Here is a 22973-nt window from a genome sequence, read left to right as displayed (position 1 = left end):
ACCCCAGACTTTGAAAAGAATAAAGCATTCATTCACACCTATAATACTGTTTATACGCTGATGGAAGAGCACCTGCAGTGCCAATTTAACAAACACCATCATGTTCCAATAATGCATAAAGTATTCTGCAGTCTCAGTACAAGCTGCTGATACATAATTATGGTTGTTAAATTCCACGATTATGGATCAATAACCGCATAAAAATACCATGGTCCCCACTGGATTTTGTAAAGATATTTAACAAAATTGCATTAGCGAACTGCTTCCTTCATCTAGTTGACCCGCTGTTACTGACAGCAGCTGATGCTGCATTGATCTGCCAAGATTTCCATATAAGCAGTGTTTTCTAATTCATTCTTTACTTGATATGTTATAAATGTTTAAATAAGACAATTAATTATTTGCCAATTTCACAAAGTAAAACCTTGCTGACTTCATTGTCCACTTCCTGACTTCAGTTTTGTCTGCTTCCCCGTGAATTGCAAAGATATGTAATATCACTGTACTATCAATTAATCAGCTGAAGATGTATCCAAGCATCACTAATTCTGACGGAGATTTTGCATTAATGATTTAGTTTCCAGATTTATGACTTTGCAAAATAGCTATTGGCAACTTGATTTTATTTGCTGTGGTACAGTGGTTTACAGTTTTTGATATCTTTTTTTCCAAATTATTTGGTTTGGAGTTGTCTGGGCTCAATATACAACATTTGGCTGATAGGGAACCAGTGATTGAGGTAAGACTGGCTATAAAAAAAACAGGATGGAATTTGGACATGATCTCTGGTGAACTCAAGTGGGAAAAGGAGCTGACAGCATTGATGCTAGTGAGACAAATTAGTAGCTTTTTTGGCTGTACCCTAGGCTACTAGTGCAGGTTCAAGTGACTAATGGAAAAGCAGGGCAGTCTACACTGAAGTTAAGGTTACTTATTTATTTTATTATCACTATGTTACAGGATGACAAGGCAGTGTGTGTGTGTGTGTGTGTGTGTGTGTGTGTGTGTGTGTGCATGTGTGTGTGTGTGTGTGTGTGTGTGTGTGTGTGTGTGTGTGTGTGTGTGTGTGTGTGCGCGTATGCATTTGTGTGATGTGGCAAATTGCTAAGAATTACATTCACTAAATAATGGCAGACATTTAAATTGCAGATTTCATATCCTTCAGAGAATGCATATTAATTTAAAACCTGTTATTCTACCAACTTTGTAAATATATGAGCAATGTTTGCATTCTGCCCCTGATTGTAATCAGTGTATGTGCTTGATTGCAGAAAACAGATAGATATCACCGAGGCCATTGTTTATGTACTTGTTCATCTAATCAGGCATTACTTATCTGTTTTTTCATTTGCCAATAATGAGACATCTGAAGTGAACACAGTAAAGTTGCTTTAACTGATAAACTCATGTGTGTGAATGTTTGCATGTGTGTGTGTGTGTGTGTGTGTGTGTGTGTGTGTGTGTGTGTGTGTGTGTGTGTGTGTGTGTGTGTGTGTGTGTGTGTGTGTGTGTGTGTGTGCTTGCATCATACCTCTCAACCTCTTAGAACAAGAAATCTAGATAAAGCTATGGACAAAAGTGGGACAAAGGCCCAAAAATAGGGACAGTTTTTAAATATTGCCTTATAAACTTAGAAAGTTGATAAAATAACAGATTTTGCATTAGCATGAATTTTCTGAAGGGTATGAAGTCTGAAACTGAAATGTCTGTCATTATTTTCTAACTTCAGTCTTTAATGATTTGCCAGTAATTTGACAGAAAACCACAATTTTATGAAAAATGGACCAAAAATATGAGGCAAAAATCTGGGTATTCTGTGAAAATCTGTACAGTTGAGAGGTATGGTATGTATGTAAACTAATTTATAAACCAAATACCTGCCCAGCACTCTCATCAATGCTACAAACTTATGTTCCTACACGTACCCTAAGATCCTCCAAAAAATTGCTACTAATTGTAACCAAGCCCAATAAAAGAGCTGGACTATGCTTGTTCTCCCATAGCATTGATAAACAGTGGAACTCCATACCCTCCCATATTACCCAAATAGACTGTATAAAGACATTGCCTATGGAATTTCTGCATCATTCACATAGCTGCTAATTAGTGTTTCACTGTATACTGTTTATCTATGAATCCCAGCATGTCTCTTGTAATTTAATGGGTCGACAGATGCTTTTTCAATAAATGTGAGTTTTGAGGGAAGAATAGTTTACTGTTGCTCATGCCACATCATGTTTTCAATTTGAGAGTGTTTTGATCTGTTTAGCAAAATGCTGTCAGTGTCTTTGCTGTAAAATTTAAATTAAAAGTTTTAAATTAAATTTAATTTCTATGATCATAAGAAGAAAATTCTATGCACACTGATAGGTTTTGAATAGTGTTTTATAGTAGTTCTGGAGAAACAGCCAGGTGATGGTATATTGGTATGGCGGGGGGGGGGGGGTGCTGGTCTATTACCCTGCCTGGGGCCTCATTTAATCACAATTCAACTCTGGTGCTACAACACTAGCAAATAGCATATGGTAATTCAGAAGTTTTGCAAAATACCGGTATGTGCAATGGGCATGGATGTAGAGAGTGTAGTACAGCAATTTAAAAGTGATACCGTGAGACAGAAACAAAGCAGGTTATAGGCTCAATGCCACATAACTAGAAAGCACAGTACAACATTTAGAAAATAATATGAAGTAGAAATGATACAGGATATAGATTTGTGCTGCCACAACACTACTAAGTGCAGTACAATACATTAAAAGTGATACAAAGATACAGCAAGGGCATGGATATCTTAAAGCTTTGCAAGAAAAGTGCCTCAGCCAGAAGAGCGAAGGCTTCATATGTAGACGTACAGCATTTTAGAATATTTAGATGTATAAAAACTTGAGACTGATCGAAACTATGTAACCAACTACCTAGCAAGTGCTTTTATTTTCAACAAGCATTTAATAGACAAAACCTCATTCAGCCCTGGTAATATGTGGGCTGAAGTGTGGATTTGCTATTCCAATTCGGACTCTTCCAGTCTCAGCTCCCAAGGGCCTCCTCTTATATTGTGCTCTACTTGCTGTAAGACTACAAATGAAAATCTATGGCTAGCATATTCCAAAATGTGTTTTGCTAAAGCACTAGTAATTACATTTTTGTTAATACTATATTGGTGTTCATAAATTCTTTGTTTGATCTTCCTCTCGGTTTTACCAATATAGTACGCCTTGCAATTGTCACATAAGGCCCCATAAACTACTCCCTGGGAATCACAATTAAACTTGCTATCAATGTAATGTATTCTGTCCCTAATTTTTATCTTGTTAGTTACTTTAATGTGTTTAAATTGAGGGCATTTACCACACTTGAACATGCCCGGACGCCCTTTGACTGCCTTTTTGGTCCTCTCAACAAGGCATTTCAGGTTGGAGCCTCTTCTAAAGGTAATCTGGGGGGGCCTGTCCTAAAATCTTCCTAAGACTACTATCACCTGAGATAAAGGCACAATTCTTAGTAATAATATCTCTAATGAGCTGTGAGTCCAAAGAAAAAGTTGTCAGGAATCTAACGGAGTGATTAGAACTCTGGTCCTTTATTACATCAGAAGGTAAATCGTCATGTTGTGGTGCAAAAACTGAATGGTATCCTTTATGTAGCAAGGGGCGGAAATGACCAACTATTCTTTTATTAATGACCTCTTCAAAAATTTGCTCAACAAATGCTGAAGGGTAGCGTCTCTTTGAAAACATAGATTTAAGTAGGTTACATTCAACCAGAAAGTCTTCGTAGTCAGACACCATTCTGGCTGCCCTAACAGCTTGCCCTTTGACTACTGCTTCTTTTTGGTGATGGGGGTGACAGCTTGTAAAATGTAAGAAGGCATTAGAATAAGTTTGGCTTACGGAAGATGGTTGTTTTAAATCTATGGTTGAAACTATCTTTGCTTAGATGGATGTCAAGAAAAGTGATTTCCTCGCAGCCTACTTGAAAAGTGAAGTCCAAAAAATTAGTCAAAGATGTGATTTCAGCTATAAATGGCTGAATCAAACCAACATCACTTTTCCATAAAAAGAACATGTCGTCCTGGTACCTGGTGTACCAGGCTACATGTTCCTTAAACTTCAAGTTGTTGAACAGCAATGTCCTTTCCCAGTAGGCCATCACAATGTTTGCAAAACTACTACCATATTAAGCACCCATGGCTATCCTGCTTTTCTGTAAAAGTAGTTGGTTATTGAAACACAGAAAATTATTAAACAGAACAATCTCCAAGAGAGTTTCAATAATATAAATATCCTTGACATCCATACCTTTTAAGTGTAGAAAATCTCTAACCCATTCTATACCTAAATGGTGGGGAATGACAGTATACAGATCCTTGATATCTACTGTAAGGAACACCAAATTGTCATTGTAATCCAAATGATTAATATTACCAAGAAAATGCCATGGATCATGGCATATCTGAGGTTCAGATTTGATAAAGGGTTTGAGTTTGGAATCTACATACTTGGCACATGCGTATGTGATAGACCCCCTACCATCCACAATAGGTCTAAATGGTGGATTTCTCAAATCCTTGTGGATTTTTGGGGCACCAAATAAGGTAGGAATCACAGGTGTAGGCATGGTCAAATACTGTAAGGTATCCATATCGATACTACCTTCTAAAAACAAATCACTTAGAGTAATGTTAATCTTACGATAAGCACCATGAATTTCATTAATGCTTACTTGTTCATATACAGCACTATCTAATAAACCCTGCATTCTACATACATAATCATGTTGATCCATGAAAACAAGCCCTCCGCCCTTATCAGGCTTCATGACTCTGACATCACATACATTTAAAACATTAATGAAAGCTAGTGCATTGGCAGTAATGTTCTTCTGTTTACTTTTTTGAAGTGTGTTCTTAAATAAAATATCTCTGAAGTCTGTTTCACATACTTTCTCAAAAGTGGACAGTGATTTGTGTAAAGGAGGGTTAAAAAGGCTAGAGACCCTTAAATTGTCAGTAAGTGTAGAATTAATGCCCATAATGCAAGACAAATTTAGCTTGCGTACAGTTTCAAGTCAACAATGGTCTTAACCAAATTAACCCTTTTATCAGGCACAAATGTCAATCCTTTAGCAAAAACATTAACCGCATCATTGTCAACATGGAGAGAACTAAAGTTAAAAATGCAAAAGTCTCCTTCAGTACTTACTAGAGTTTGAAGAGAGTCCTGTCCTATCTCCTCCTCCGGTTCTGGCGTCTTCTGTTTTGCCCCTGTCTCCTGTTGTTTCCTTGCTGAACCGAGCGGTGTTGCTGGGTGACATTGCTCACTCGAAAATCCTGCTGGTGATTGGCATTTTTATAGCCAATGATACTCTGACCTGCTACTTGTTCTGGCTGTTGAAAAGTGTTGTTTAGTTGGTTATTTCTAATCCGCTCACTGCGGCAGACAGGAGGTGTTTGATTCGCATTACTATTACTGCCAGAATTATTTGAGCTGATGACATCACTCAATGGGCGTTGCTGAAACATATTATCCTCACTGCTGTTAGGAATAGGAATAGTGGGAGGGGCTGGGAAGGCAAACCCCGCACTTCAGCCCACATATTATCAGGGCTGAATGAGGCTTTGTCTATTAAATGCTTGTTGAAAATAAAAGCACTTGCTAGGTAGTTGGTTACATAGTTTCGATCAATCTCAAGTTTTTATACATCTAAATATTTTAAATTAATGTTATAAATTTTGGTGTTTATAGATATAATATTCACCCTTCCTCTTTAAGAATCAGTTATGTTTGATGTATTTTATTTTATTTTTGCAATGCAATTTTGTTTTTAAAATATTTAATTTGGTGTTATTGATCACTTTTATATTACTAACATATAAGCATGTCTAGCTGTGACTTTAAGAATTTAAACTTTAGCTGTAAGGTTTTTTTATCCATTAATTAAGCACTTGATGTTATTTGTGACATCATAATTAATTAAGCCTTTACATTGGCTGCCTGGTCTAACAGTTTGTATTTAAATACAATGCAGTGTTTCATGTATTTTTAGTCTGAAGAATTTGGAGTATTTTCTCTAACAAAAGTGCTTACTTTATTGGAATAAAGTGTGTGTTGGAGTGTTCCTGTAGCCTGCTTGCATCATTTTTACTTCAGTTTTGCCTTTTTTCGTCATTAGTATAATAAAATGAACGAGTAGCTATACAAATAAATCAGATAAGAGATTGTAGATCTGAATTAGGGGTCCTGGTCAAGAAACTAGATTCTCATTCAAACTAAATTTACTGCAACAGTGTTGTAACCATACATTTTTTCAGAATATTCAAATAAACTGCTAATGAATGTGAGTGATTTTGGTAATTAATGACAACAGGTAGTGTGTCTGTACATAATAAAGTCCCAGTATATTTGGTACCAGTCACTGGGTTGGGACACTCCAGGGTGTAAAAAAGAGGAAATGTACTGCCTTTCTTTCACAAGAGTTATTTAAATACCAGCAAAATTAAATGGCTGAGGCTGAGAAAACAGCTGTCAGCAGTATGCAACCTCAAAAGTCACACGGACTGTTTAAGGGCTAACTGTACCCATGTACAGTAAGGAAAGGCAGAGATGGTGCAGGAGATCAAACACTGAAAACAGCAAAGGCATACCTTTGTTACTATAGGATGGAGAAATCAAGAAAGATGACATAAAAAAAGAGCAAGGAATCACTACTGAGTTAGAAAGGGGAAGAGACTGCAAGGTTTGTGCAGTAGACATATGCAGTTATACAGGATCTAGAAGTAGACAGGAGTATTGCAGAAGAGTGCAGGCAGAACAGCGGATGTCACTAATGTGATGATAATGATTGGACCGTGCAGAACAGCGGATATCACTAATGTGACGATAATGGTTGGACCGTGCAGAACAGTGGATATCACTAATGTAACGATAATGGTTGGACCGTGCAGAAGAGTGGATATCACTAATGTAACGATAATGTTTGGACCGTGCAGAACAGTGGATATCACTAATGTAACGATAATGGTTGGACCGTGCAGAAGAGTGGATATCACTAATGTAACGATAATGTTTGGACCGTGCAGAACAATGGATATCACTAATGTAACAATAATGGTTGGACCGTGCAGAAGAGTGGATATCACTAATGTAACGATAATGTTTGGACCGTGCAGAACAGTGGATATCACTAATGTAACGATAATGGTTGGACCGTGCAGAAGAGTGGATATCACTAATGTAACGATAATGGTTGGACCGTGCAGAAGAGTGGATATCACTAATGTAACGATAATGGTTGGACCGTGCAGAACAGTGAATATTACTAATGTAACGATATTGGCTGGACCATAGGATAGACCACATTCAGCAAGATCCATGTCATCATGAAACCCCTCAGAGAAGTGTGTTAGTACGTAAAGGATTAATAAGGGCATTGTCATTCCAAGTGCATTGCCTCAACTAGGCAAATATATATTATGGTGCACAGGGGACATTTTAATGTACTCTAATAAGTCAAGGAGGCACAGGGGTGCAGAGGGTAGCACTGCTGACTTACATTTCTTGGTTATCAAATTTAGTTCTTGGCTTTTGTGCCTTCTCTGTGCATGTCCTTCCTGTGTTGTATGAACTTTTATCAGGTACTTTGGATTCTGTCATACTCCAAAAACATGCCATAAGTGAAATTGTGATCTGACAAATTGGTTGTATATTTGCATGTTTTGTGTGTGTGTGTGTGTGTGTGTGTGTGTGTGTGTGTGTGTGTGTGTGTGTGTGTGTGTGTGTGTGCGCATGATCCTATTCTGGTCTTATTTCTCTAACTTGCATTAATATAGGCTCTTGCTCCCCATGAGCCTGAACTAGATTAAGTAAGCAATCAGAAAATGAGGACGTGAATGAATAAACATACTGATGTAATACGCCAATAGGTACAGACAGAAATCAAAGCAAAAGTATATGTCAACATAGAGCACTCACAAGAGACTCATGGTGAGACCATGTTGCTGAACTGTAGGAGAAAAGGAGTGAGAGATATTAGAGAGATGGTCTCTTTGGGACAGGCAAGAAGGAAGTCGTATGGAAGCAGTGAAAAATTAGGAAGTTATTAAAGAGGGGTAAGTTAACAGATGGCTCACAGGAAGGTATTACACAGGGGTAAGTTAACAGATGGCTCATAGGAAATTATTCCACTGGGGTAAGTTAACAGATGCCTCTTGGCTCACAGGAAGTTCTTACAAAGAGGTAAGTCAACAGCTGCATCACTGGAAGTTATTACAGAGGGCTAAGTTAATGGATGGGAGTTATTACACCGGGGTAAGTTAATGGATGGTTCATAGGATGTTATTACACAGGGGTTAAGTTAACAGATGGCTTGAAGCCACAGAATGGAAGCAATCACCACGAGAGAGGGAAGGTACTATTAGTGTGATGCAAGAGTACTGTTAGTATGATGCCCTTCTGTTCTTGGGAGAGGGGTAAGCAGTAAAGCTGAAAGTGAGTAGAATTAATGTATTAAGGCACATTAAAGGATGTTTTGTGATGTGTAAAAAGATGTTCTGCTGCTTAGACCAATATAAATAAATAAATAAATAAATAAATAAATAAATAAAAAGAGGCAGGGGCTATGAGAGGAAACATTTATTAGACTATCTGAGACACTCATCTGGATCTTACAATGTGTTATGACATAGAACTCCGTTTAAGTGCCTGTTATTATTCATAATACAGACAAAATGCAGCCTAGTTAATTCTATTTAGTTAGCTGTAGTGAAACAAACATACATTATCAAAGCAGAATGCCATAAATGTTGAATATTGTGTGTGCTCTAAAGTTAATCCTAACAGATAAGGCATAATAAATTATTGTCTGCAAAGATAATTCTTTGTTTATCTAAGATAATACTTACAGGCTATACAGCTAAGACTTTCCCACCTCAGTTTTTCCAGTGTACTATGTGTCATCAGTGAATCATACACAAAAGTACATGAAGTACTGAGGTCTAAGGAACTGGCAGACATCACACAGTCCTGCCAAACAACTTTTGAATGGTGAAAACTGATTTAACGTATGAAATGTTTGCCTACAAAATTAAACTATTACATTGTACTAAAATATCTGTATTTCTGTCTGCCTCTTTTTCTCTCTCTCTACCTCTCCACACCACAAAAGTAAGATAAGAGCTGAGTGTCTTCAAAGCTTAGTGTGAGGAAAAGGTATGAAATCTGCACATTTGGTTACACATTCAAATTACAGACAATTATAATCAGGCATAAATCTATTACATAAATTAGACTGGTTAGTGTTGAGATCCACTTTCATTGCTTTTGCTGGTATTTATCATGATGTAAAAAACATTATGGGGTAGCTGTTTCTAGAGGGAGTGTCCTTCCTGTTTCTGGTATCTATTCAGTTGTACTATTAGGAGAAGAAGCGCAGGCTAGCGATAACTAGAACAAATCAACATTCATTATAATCTACCACTCTAAGGAAATCCTATGTGCCATAAAACGTTTTTGATAGTTCTAAAGAGCAATGGCATTTTAATCAAAGTACAACATAACTAAGAAAATCAACATTTATAAAATTCTCTAAAGTAACTCATAGTTTTAGTGGCTGATGACATTTTAAATAGTGAAAACTTTTATAAAGTTTATAACTTGTGTAAAGAACTGTGTTTCATTTTTACAATGTTGATACCTCTAAGTTTACATTAAAAATACATACTCTATATACATACACTCATCCACTTTTTAAAATATAACCGATATATCAGTAATAGAGTAGTCCAAGAAAAGGGGTTATTCAATGTATTAGTGGTCACGATGTATGTGTAGCAGGCCACCAGAGCATCCCATTTTAGTCCACCATTCCTATCCTGGGAACTTCTTGCAATGAATAAAATGGGTCACATTATCAGATATGCATTTAAATCTCTCTTTACAATAAAGCTGATGGTGGTGATAATGGTGAGTACTGGATGGCACCGCTGTTTTTTGCATAGCCCTCAGAAAGTTATATAAGTACATACCTTGACAGCTGCTGCTGTAACATTCTGTTTCTTAAGGTAGTAGTACCTTGATTTTGGGACTCATACGCCTGCATTTTATATTTTTAAATAATTTTTTTTCAAATAAAAGTACTCAAAGTCATACCTCTCAGCCTCTTAGCTCAAGAAATCTGGACAAAGCCTTACATAATAGAGAGACAAAGGCCCAAAAATAGGGACAGATTTTAAATATTGTTCTTATAAACATAGAAAGTAGTTACTATACAAAACACGCCTACTTCTTTATCTCCATTTCACCTTCATAGGCAAACTTCTCCATGATAGGTGTAGATTGATATGTATGCATGCCTTTAATAGGTTCATAGGTTCATAGCTGTGTACTAGGCTAATGGCCCTAGAGCCTTTAGAAGCCTACCCCATAGGATTACCCCGGCATCGTGCCACCCGACCTTAGTTCCTAGTACCTCTGTTGAGTTGAGCCAGTGGAGTGATCCCCGGGGTGAATTTTGTATTTCCCATCCACTCATCAAGATTTCTCTTGAAGAGGGCCAGTGAGGTGCTCTATTTGACATGCATGGGAAGTCTGTTCCATAGCATGGGCAATCTCTGGGTTACGAACCTGTCCCTCCAGCACGTTCTGTTGATTGTGGTAATAAGGTTGAGTTCTTTGGAGCATGTGGTGAGGAATGATTGGGAGTTCTTTAGATGTAACATTTCTAACATAGCTGGGTCAGACATGGCTTTGCAAGTCAAGCAGAGATCGCCTCTAAATAGGCGATATGAGACAAAGAATAGTTGGGGTTTTTTAATCTGTCCATATAGGACAAGTATTTAAGGCCTAGGATCCTTTTTGTGAAGTACTTTTGCAGCCTCTCCAGTTGTTGCAGGTGTCTAGTGAGGTACATGCAAATGGGGCATTGTACTTGATGACTGGCCTAATGAAGGAAGAGTAGAGGGAGACAAAACTCTTAGTAATGAGATATGCCACATAGAAGGACTTTCTGACCACAGTGGCAATGTGGTGGTCAAAAAAGAGGTTGCTATCGACCTGTGTTCCCTGATCTCTTATAATGCCTTCTGTGTTCAATGTACTACCATCGATGTGGTTTCATGGGAAATGGATTTTTCCCAAAGGGGATGACGACACATTTTTTTGGCATTGAGCTTAAGGCCATGGTTCTGACACCAGTTGTTGGTCTCAGTGAGGCATTTCTGTAGGATGTCAACATCACATGGGGAGTTAATAAAGGCTCCCAAATTGCAGGACCCAGGACCGATCCCTGTGGGACTCCACTCGTAACTGGTCGGCAGTCTGACTTGGAGTCAGCTACTTTCACACTGTGGGTTCTACCTCTGAGCCAGTTTGCAACCCACCTAGTGATATACGGGTTGATGCCTGGCTTAGTGAGTTTTTCTATGATTCCTGAGTGGGGAATGGTATCAAAGGTCTTGGCCAGATCAAGGTAGGCTGTTAGAACCACCTTGCCTTCATCCACAGCTCTGGTGACTGACTCAAAGAAGTCGGCTAAGTTGAGCAGACATGATCTACCCTTCACAAAACCAAACTGTGTGGGAGCCAGAGTTTGGAGATTCTCTATATCCTTGTTTACTAGGTCCATTATGATGTGTTCCATAGCTTTGCATATCAGATTTGTCAGGCTAATAGGGTGATGTTTCTCAGGGTTTGTAGTCGCTCCTCCTTTGACTATAGCAGTGCGCCATTTGGTAGGGACAAAGCCTGAGGTGAGGCTGTGATTGAACAGGGCACAAAAGTGAGGTGCCAGTTCACTCTGTAGTTCATGTAGAACACAGCCAAGGATATTGTCAGGTCCCATAGAAGCTGTATTCTTGGCCTTGGGCAGTGCTATTTTAACCTGTGTAGCAGTAATACTGGGTACCTGGCAATCTACTGGTATTGTGATTGGTCCTTTGGGGGGGAAAGAGGGGTAAAGTTGACACTGAATCTTTCAGCCATTATATTGGCAATACCTGTTGGCTCGGTATAGGAGGTACCATTGTGCAGTAGCTCAGAGCAAATCTGGGTATTGCAGTGGAGATTCTTTACACAACTATAGAAGGCCTTGTGGTTGTCTTTACTATCTGCTGTATTTCTGTTTTCATAGCTAGCTTTAGAGGATTTGATGAGGGATCTCAACTTTTTTTGAGGCTGATACGGGAGTTTTTCCATTCTTGGGACTTTACCTTATTCCGCATCAGTTTCCTTCTTTTGTTGTAGAATTTGTTTATGGCAGGGAACCACCAGATTGGCTTCCTTTTTTTGGAGGAGAGCATCTTGGTTCTGTTGGGTATGGCGAGATCCACGCATTTGTGTACTTGTTCGTACAGTGCATTGGTGTATGATTCAGCGGTCATGCAACTATTCCCCATTTTCATGGGTACCGTGAAGTTAGCCACCTCTGTGTTTAGGAGCCCAAAGTTAGCTTTGGAGAAGTTTATCTTGGTGGTTACCTTTGGGGGGGGGGGGTGGAAGGGATGTGGATTTCCAAGGTGATTAGTTTGTGGCCGGATCTAACCAGGGAGAAGTTGACTATTGGTGTAGAGCAACGGTCGCCCATGTTAGAAATGACTAGGTCAAGGATGTTGCCACCTCTAGTGGGGGTAAGAATGGGCTAGTCCAGGGCATTGGAATTAATGAATTCCAGGAAACGTTGGACAAGTGTATTGGTACATGAGTTTTCCCAGTTAGTGGAGGGGTAGTTGAGAGTGTTAGGTTGGACTTTAATATTCTCCAGGATGCTTAGGAACGTGGAGTGTGAGTCTTGGGACATGGTTGGGGACCTATAGCAGACTATGACTTGAATCACTGTCTTACCCAATGTTAGCTGCACCTGAAGTATCTCAGATGCATTATGTTGTGCTACCAGTCTGGAGTATGTGCATCCTTTATGACTATGGAAACACCACTGGCTTTGGAGCTTCAGTCCAAGTTCTGGGGCTGAAAGGTGTGGAATGAGTTATAGCTTGGCAGTGCAGGGGTGCTTTCTGCTGCCTTGAACCAGGTCTCTGTTACAGCATAAATGTCGATTCAGAGCACTCTAAATGAATTTCTAAGCAACAGAAATATCTAAAACTGTGACATATTAAAAGAAATATTCAAAATAACTACGGAAAATGTTTGAAATAGAGTCCAAATCGCATACAATTAATAAAATAAGGGAAACAACCACATTTTTTCACTAAGCATTACTTTTTCACATTAATCAAAGCTATTTGAGTTGTCTGAAAGGAAGTTACTGTTTGTCGTTTTTGCATTTAAGTTACCTGTAACACATTGCACTTAAGTTACCTGGCACTTGCTCGCTAAAGCAATTATATAAGTCAGCACTAAAAATTAAAAGCACTACACCCTCACTCCCCACTGGCCCTTGTTTTCAATTATTAAGGAATTCCCAATATTATTCTAGCATGTCCAAAGGTCAGTTGTCAATCTCCTCTCCGGTCCAGCTGGTGAATCTGGGAATCTTGAGGCAATGTTACAACTGCCTCATGTACACAGAAAACCCTCTCCTCCTCCCAACAAATTCCAACAAATGTCAGAGATGCAACCATATAGCCAAACTAGAGGCTAAGCTCTCTCAACTCAGTACTGGCATAACCAGTCAGGAGGAGAAGGAAACCACACTCACTACAATTCCAGTTTCACATAGACCTACCACGACAGCAAACCAAACACATAATCACACAAAAACATACTCGGAGGCTCTAAATAAAGATCTGCCTAAGCAGCAGAGACCTCCAAAGCAGACACCCAAGCAACCGCTACCCCAAAACAAAACACGTGCAACACATATCTCACAAAACCAGTGTGCCGAACAGTCACAGCCCTTAAGACTAAACAACACACCTGATACACTTGTAATAGGTGACTCTATCATCAGGCACACTGACGTCTCGCTCACCAGGCTGAACAAGGAGAGGGTCACGGTGAGCAGCCTGTTGGGCGCTAGGATCCGCCACATAACACAAGCACTCAGGTCACTCCAAGTCAAGTACAAATATGACTCAGTCATTGTCCATGCTGGTGTGAATGACCTGAGACGTACCTCCCTGGACTACATGAAAGAGACATAAAGGAGCTCTCTGAGCATGTAGCCCAGGCCGGTATGACCCTGACCTTGAGTAGCATCTTACCCTCACCAAGAATGATGCCACAATATGAAGACAAGATGATCAATTTCAACAATTGGCTTAAGTACTGGTGTCATTCAAAGGGGATCCAATGCCTGTCAGCTTGGGATGATATGCTCGACAAGCCACGATGCTTCGCTAGGGAGGGCTTGCACCTGTCACCCCTGGGCTTTCGGATATTGGCAAAGGCTCTTGCTACCCCCATAGTGCCTTTTTTAGGCAAGGCTCAAAAGACAAACCCACCTCCATAGGTATCACAAGGGATAAGAAACTAAGAGTAATGCTACTCAACGCCAGAAGTCTAAACCTCAAGATGCACGCACTTGAAACTCTCCTTAGCATGGAGAAAATCGATATCTGTGCAGTAACAGAAACCTGGTTCAGGGCTCCTGAGAGCACCCCAGCACTACCAGGTTATACCTCATACCATGCTTTTTGGCCCCAAAACTTGGAACGAACCACAAAAGGAGGGGGATTATCGATATTCATCAAAGATACCCACACCTCCAGGTTGGTGGCAAAGCACGAAGCATCAGAGACTATCCATGTGCAACTAACAGTGGGTAAAACTGCCTTCCAGTTTATAGCCTGCTACAGACCACCCTCCCAAACCCAGGAACCCCACTCGGCCTTTCTGAGAACACTGGAAAATATGAAGGTCTCTCCAAACACCATTATATTGGGCGACTTCAACTACCCAAACATAGACTGGGAGCATTACTCTAGCTCCAACACCCTAGCCCAAAGGTTCCTAGAATTTATAAACTCAAATGCTATGGAACAACTTGTTACCACTCCCACAAGAGGGGAAAACATACTGGACCTGATCATCACCAACATGGGGACTCTATGCTCCAGACCAGAAGTGTATCCCTCACTGGTAAGATCAGACCATAAACTAATCTCACTGGATATTCACATCCCGACCCCACCCCCTGCCCAGAAAACCACAGTGAAAAGCTTCTCTAAAGCAAATTTCACACTCCTCAAAACCGAGGTGGAATCCTTCAAAGCCCCCGGGCCTGTGGAAAATATGGCCCAGACCGCAGAATCCTTTATAAACGTATTCTATGAACACCTTCAGGAATGCATGGATCATGCGATCCCAAATAAAACCAAGACCCAATCCTCCAAAGGCAGACGTCCTGTCTGGTGGACCCCAACCATAAACAAACTATACAATAGAAGGAGGAAGCTACTAAATGATATAGCAAAATCCCAAAAAGGGAAGGCATCACTGATCAGTATTAGCAAAAAACTACGGGCACTCATAAAATTGTCTAAGGCCAGCTTCGAGAGAAAAATTGCACAGGACACTAAGGATAATCACAAGGCTTTCCTTAGTTATGTTAGGAACCTGGGTGGTAATTACCAGATATGCTTAGAATTAGTCCAAAATGACAAAAAATACACTGAACCCACAGACATTGCCAACATCCTAGCTGACAGGTTTAGCGCAAACTCCCCCCCCCCCCACCAAAAGGGCAAATATCTATCCCAGCAGAGTGCTGCCCCCCTGACATCTCAGATGCTCAGGTAAGAGCCGCCCTCTCCAAAGCAAAAAACACAGCATCAATGGGACCAGACGGTGTCCCGAGCTGCATCCTACATGAACTCCAAGAAGAGCTAAACCCAAACATAAAACTACTGTTCAATCTCAGCCTTACTACAGGATATGTGCCCAAAGAGTGGCGTACAGCAACAGTGGTCCCTCTCCATAAAGGTGGTGCCTCAACGGATCCTGGAAACTATCGCCCGATAAGCCTGACTAGCTTGGTCTGCAAAGCTATGGAAAGGATCATCATGGACCTCATAAATAAAGATATTGGGGACCTACAGACACTGGATCCTACCCAGTTCGGCTTTGTTAAGGGCAGATCCTGCCTTTTAAACCTGGTTGATTTCTTTGAAACAGTCACCAAGGACATTGACGAGGGGAAGGTGGTCCACACAGCCTACCTGGACCTCGCAAAAGCCTTCGATACAGTACCCCACTCGGGCATTATAGATAAGCTCACCAGCTTAAATATAAACCCCTATGTCACTAGATGGATTGCAAACTGGCTCAAGGACAGAACCCACATGGTTAGAATTGCTGGAGCCATGTCAGACTCCAAACCAGTTACAAGTGTTGTCCCACAAGGCTCAGTCCTGGGACCTCTCTTGTTCGGTATATATTTCTCGGAGGTACAGGCCAACACGGAAGGACTGTGGCTGACCAAGTTCACAGATGACTGCAAACTGGGCGCCATAATCGACTCTCCAGCCGACACAAGCATCCTCCAAAAGGGCCTCATAGAAACAGACAACTGGTGCCAGAGCCATGGCGTCAAGCTAAATTTTTAAAAGTGTATAGTCATCCCCTTTGGCAAAAACAAAGTGTCCACAAATTACCACATAGGTGGTAATCCATTAAGTACAGAAGAAGTAATTAGGGACCTGGGGACCCAAGTTGATAGCAATCTCTCATTTGACAACCACATGGCCAAAGTGGTTAGAAAAACATTTTATATAGCCCACCTAATCATGAAGGGATTCACATCTAGATCAGGGGAGGTCATCGTGCCTCTTTACTCATCCCTCATCAGGCCCATAATTGAGTACAATGCCCCTTTTGGGATGTACCTTATCAGACACCTGCAGCAACTGGAAAGACCCCAAAAGTACCTCACCAAGAGGATCAAAGGGCTCAAACAGATGCCATATGCTGCCCGGTTAAAGAACCTCCAGCTCTACTCAGTGGCATACCGCCTGTTCAGAGGCGATCTGTGTCTGACGTATAAAGCCATGTCCAACCCAGCATTAATGGACATGCTGCACCTCAGAAAATCCAAATCCCATCGAGCTACACACTCGAGAGACTTGAACCTCAGTACTGAAATAAATAGGACATGCTGGAGGGACAGATTCATAACCCAGAGGCTCCCTTCACTCTGGAATAAAATCCCAGTCCAGGTTAGGCAGAGTCCCTCATTGACTCTCTTCAAGAGGAATCTTGATGAGTGGATGGGAGATCGTAGGTTTACCCTGGGTATCACTTCTGTGTCACTGTTAGACAGAGGCACAGTATACTAATCTCGAAAAAGGGCATAGCAAAATAAATTTAAAATGGGTGGCGAAAGCCAAACACATTCTGGCTAGGCTTATAAATGCCCTAGGGCAGATAGCCTAGTATGAACCTATGAACCTATGAAGTGTTTGCATGTTTGTGCAGTATTACAGTACAGTTATTTCACAAAATACAGCTATTTCAAAGCATATTTCGCAAAGTACAGTATTTCAAAGAGTTTATTGTGCAGTTGAATGTTATTATACACAAATATAGCAGCTTGTTCATATATACTTACAAGGGCCATATTATTACAATGTGTTTGGGCATAATTTGTAGGCATGGCAGATGGATTTCAAAAGCCAGGTCCACTTAGGTTTGACACTAATATTGCAGAGAACTGGAGAGTGTTTGATCAAGAGTATGATATTTTCATACAGGCTGCATTTTGTGATAAAGATGACCATACAAAGGCATTTATTCTACTTAATTTAGCTGGTTCAGAAGCCAAAGAAAGGGAGCATTCATTGGTGCATGCACCTGCTGTCTTTGCAGGAGAGGGGGAACACCGCCATATAGTTGTACCGGCTGTGTCCAAGGAAGACCCCATTTGCTTAAAACATAAATTTAGAGAAATGTGTTACCCCCCAAATGACTATTACAATGAAAAGGCACTTATTTTACACAAGGGATCAAAAGCCTGGGGACATTTTTGTAGCATATATAACTGACTTGAGAAACAAGGCTAAAATATGCATATTTGGTGATTTAAGGGAAGAGTTGATAAAAGATAGGCTTGTGCGTGGTATTAAAGATGATGCTGTGAGAAAGATTTTGCTTTGTTACAGTAATTTAACTTTAAATAAGGCTATTATGATTTGTCCTATATATGAACTTACAGAAAAACACACAAATATGCTTACAGATGAGAAATGCATGCTTACAAATGAGTATGGCCTTGGAAGATCCTGCAGTAAAGCCAATATTAATAGTATGCAGCACATGGTTAAAAGAAACAGGCCCAAGCACATGGTGACTGTTGCAGGCCCTGTAACAGTCACTGGGAAACCCCATAGCTTTCTAGCAAATTCCAGAGGATGCATAGTCTCAGTGAAGCATGAGTGAGTCAGCAAACTCAAAGAGTGGGCCCCCGCCCAGTTTCATTGCCAACTGTATTAATTGTGGTGGAAGTCATGAGTCTAAAGAGGAAAAATGTTTAGCTTTTCGTCAGCAATGTCACAGATGCAATAAGTGGAATCATTTCAAAAGATTTTGTAAATCAAAAGGGACACATTCTTTTATTAAACGAGAAAATTTAAGAAGCAAGTCGATCAATTACAAAGCTGTGACCCTACTTTCTATGTTGATGGTGTGTCTGTGCTTCATGAAATAGTCAATGCAGTAGATTTATGGGAAAAGAATGAAATGTTTTTATCTGTTCAGATAAATGGAAGACCTATAGAGCTCAAAGTTGGCACAGGTTCAAAGTACAATGTTACGTCTGCAGAAACATTTGCTAGAATATGTGCTAGTGAGAAGCTTGATTTGGCAAAGTGTGTGAAGCTTGTTGTTTATGGTGGTGAAGAGATTCAAAGTGAAGGCTCAGTAGTACTTTCATGTTGCTGTGCTGAGAGAAGCTATGACTTGTTATTTTATGTGGCTAAAGGCACATCCAGTTATTATTAGGGCTCAGAGACAGTTTGAAAATGGGACTGTTTTCATTTAATAAGGAAGTCCATCATGTTAGTTTGAAAGACCACTGCTCTTATTTCACCCAGTATAATTTTTCTACCTATGCTGATCTTTTCAAAGACAAACTAGGCAAGCTTTTAGTTGTGTAATCCATGAAGTTAGACCCAGATGTTAGCCCAGTTGTCAGGCCAGCCTGGAAAGTTCCAGTAGCTATGCAGAGCAGAGTCAAAGCTGAGCTAGCAGCAAGGTGTAATTTGTCCATTTGATGAACCTACTGAATAGGTTCATAAGTTCATAGGTTCATACTAGGCTATCTGCCCGAGGGCATTTACAAGCCTAGCCCATCGTTTTGTGGCTTACGCCACCCCTTTAGTATGGGGAACTATACCCATTATTTTTCTGTGCCTCTGTCGAGCAGTGACACTGAGGTAATCCCTGGGGTATATCTGCGATCTCCCATCCATTGGTCAAGATTTCTCTTGAACAAGGCCAGCGAGGTGCTCTGCCTCACATGTACCGGGATTTTGTTCCACAGCATAGGGAGTCTTTGGGTGATGAATCTATCCCTCCAGCACGTCCTATTAATAGCCGTGTCAAGGTTTAAGTCTCCGCCCTTGTGGCTCTGATGGATCTAGATTTTTGAGGTGAAGCATATTCATCAAATCTGGGTTTGACATGGCCTTGTATGTTAGGCAAAGGTCACCTCTGAGCAAGCGTGGCGACTGAATAGAGCTGGAGTTCTTTCAGTCGGGCAGCATAGGACAGATTTTGAGACCCTTTATCCTTTTGGTGAGGAACTTTTGTGGCCTCTCCAGCTGCTGCAAGTGTCGGGTCAGATACATTCGAATGGGGCATTGTACTCAATCATTGGTCTGATGAGTGATGAGTAAAGGGAGACTATGACCTCCCTTGATCTAGATGAGAATCCCTTCATGATAAGGTGGGCAATGTAGAAGGTCTTCCTAACTACTTTAGCTACATGGGTGTCGAATGACAGACTACTATCAACCTGGGTCCCCAGGTCCCTGATAACTTCTTCTGTGCTCAGTGGATTGCCACCTATTTGGTAGCTAGGGGTAACCTTGTTTTTCCCGAAGGGTATGACTATGCATTTTTTGGCATTTAACTTTAAGCCGTGGCTCTGGCACCAGTTATCCGTTTCTGTGAGACCCTTCTGAAGGATATCTGTGTCAGATGTGTTTTCTACTATGGCGCCCAGTTTGCAGTCATCTGCAAACTTTGTCAGCCATAACCCTCCTGTGTTTGCTTGTACTTCGGAAAAGTAGATGCCAAACAAGAGTGGGCCCAGGACTGAGCCCTGTGGGACACCACTTGTGACAGGCTTTGAGTCTGACATGGCGCCAGCAGCTCTGACCTTGTGGGTTCTGTCACTCAGCCAGTTTGCAACCCATCTTGTGATGTATGGGTTGACATTTAAGCTGATGAGTTTTTCAATGATACGCGAATGGGGTATTGTATCGAAGGCCTTAGCCAGATCGAGGTAGGCTGTATGGACTGCCTTTCCCTCATCAATGGCTTTGGTGACTGTTTCGAAAAAGTCAACCAAGTTTAAAAGGCATGATCTGCCTTTGACAAAGCCAAACTGGGTTGGATCCAAAGTCTGCAAATTCCCTATGTCTTTATTTATGAGGTCCATTATGATCCTCTCCATGGCTTTGCAGATAAGGCTTGTCAAGCTAATGGCGGTAATTTCCAGGGTCGGTGGAGGCACCGCCTTTGTGAAGTGGTACCACAGTTGCAGTGCGCCACTCCTGGGTGCGTATCCAGAGGTAAGACTTTGATTAAACAGCTGTCCTAGCTGTGGGTTTAATTCCTCATTGAGTTCATGGAGCACACAGCCGGGACACCATCAGGTCCCATGGATGCTTTGTTTTTGCTTTGGAGAGAGCAGTTCTCACTTGGGCGCTGGAGATGTTTGGGGGCTGCAATCGTTTGGTATAGATATCTCTCCTTTTGGGGAGGGGAGAAGTTTGCACTGAACCTGTCAGCCAGTATGTTGGCAATGTCTGTAGGATCAGTAATCTTCACATCATTTTGAACTAGCTCTGAGCATATCTGGGAGTTTCCTCCCAGGTTTCTAACATAGCTAAAGAAGGCCTTATGATTGTCTTTTGAGTCTTTAGCTATTTTTCTCTCGAAATTTGCTTTGGATGATTTTATGAGAGCTCTTAGTTTTTACTTATAGTGATCAAGGGTGTCTTACCTTTTAAGGATTTTGCTCTATCTTGTAGTAGCTTCCTCCTTTTGTTGTAGAGTTTGTTTATGGCTGGGGTCCACCAGACTGGACGCTTGCCTTTGGTACAAAGAGTCTTTGTTTTGCTTGGGATTGCCTTATCCATGCAGTCCTGCAGGTGCTGGTAGAAGGCATTTGTAAGTGATTCAGCGGCTTGAGTACTGTTTTCCGCCGGCTCGGGGGCCTTAAAGGAGACCACACTAGTCTTTAGAAGTGTGAAGTCGGCTTTTGAGAAGTTCTTTACTGTGGTTTTTTTTATTTCAGGTGGGGGTGGGATGAGGACCTCCAGCGAGATTAGTTTGTGGTCTGATCTCACCAGTGAGGGGTACACCTCCGGTGTTGAACATTGTGCTCCCATGTTCGTGATGATGAGATCAAGTATGTTATCTCCTCTTGTGGGGATGGTGACTAGTTGTTCCATGGCATTTGAGTTTATGAATTCCAGGAACTTTTGGGCTAGGGTGTTTGGGCTTGAGTAGTGTTCCCAGTCTATATTAGGGTAATTGAAGTCACCTAGTATGATGGTGTTTGGTGATACATTTATCCCCTCTAGTGTTTTCAGGAAGGCCATGTGAGGTTCCTGAGTTTGTGAGGGTGGCCTGAAACATGCTACAATTTGCAGAGCAGTCTTGCCTATGGTTAATGGCACCTGGTGGGTCTCCGATGCATGCAGCGTTCCCACCAGTCTTGAGGTGGGGGTGTCCTTGATGAATATGGATACCCCCCCTCCTTTCTTGGTATTGTCCAGATTTTGGGGCCGGAACGCATGATATGAGGTAAAACCTGATAGCGCTGGGGTGCTCTCAGGAGCCTTGAACCAGGTTTCTGTCACAGCACAGACATCGATGTTCTCCATACTGAGAAGGGCCACGAGTGCGTGCATTTTGAGATTTAGACTTCTGGCATTGAGCAGCATTACCCTTAGTTTTTTTCCTTTTTTGTGTTCTAGGGTGGTAGGTTTAGAATTTGAGCCTTGCCTAAAAAAGGCACTATGGGGGTGGCAAGAGCCTTTGCCAATATCCGGAATCCCAGGGGTGACAGGTGCAAGCCGTCCCTTGCGAAGCAGCGTGGCTTGTCCAGCATGTCATCCCAGGCAGACAGACACTGGATCCCCTTTGAATGACACCAGTATTTAAGCCAATTGTTAAAGCTTAAATCCTCCATGGTGGTAGCTCATAAGAAAAGCTCAGATGATGTCAGAATATGACTTGATCCATGAGATTTGAACAAAGCACTGAAAAGACCTCATCATCCATTGTGTACAGTCAAAGAAGTTGCAGCACTGATGCCAACTGCCACAGTTTTTTCTGTCTTAGATGCAAAGAGTTCATTAAGGCAAATTTTGCTTGACAAGAAATCCTCGTTGCTAACTACGTTCAGTACTCCTTTTGGCAGGTACAGATTTTTGAGAATGCCATTTGGGACAAATTCTGCCAATGAAGTCTTTCAGCATACAATGGAGCAATTTTTTTCTGGGTATCCTTGTGCTATTACAGTAGACAATCTTTTAGTAGGAGGTAATGGTAAAGCTGAGTGTGACAGAAACCTCAAAAAAGTTCTGGAAAGAACACATTGCCAGCTCCAGACAATGTTCAAACTCTTCAGTGCTTTCTTGGCATGGTTAACTATCTAGGCAAGTTCATTCCAGACTTGAGCCAAGTGGCAGCACCGTTCAGAGAGCTGACACGTAAAGATGTATCCTGGTCATGGTTGGAACAACACCAGAGAGCATTTGATGACCTGAAACAGAGAATTGCCAGTCCACCAACTCTTAGATACTATGATGTTCACAAACCAGTTACTCTTTCCTATGATGTTTTAAAATTTGG

The sequence above is a fragment of the Protopterus annectens genome, chromosome 9.part0 (genome assembly GCF_019279795.1).
Source record: "Protopterus annectens isolate FY-2018-M chromosome 9.part0, PAN1.0, whole genome shotgun sequence".
NCBI classification, from domain to species: domain Eukaryota; kingdom Metazoa; phylum Chordata; order Ceratodontiformes; family Protopteridae; genus Protopterus; species Protopterus annectens.
The sequence above is the reverse complement of the archived record's forward strand: the minus strand, read 5'-3'. Positions refer to the sequence as shown.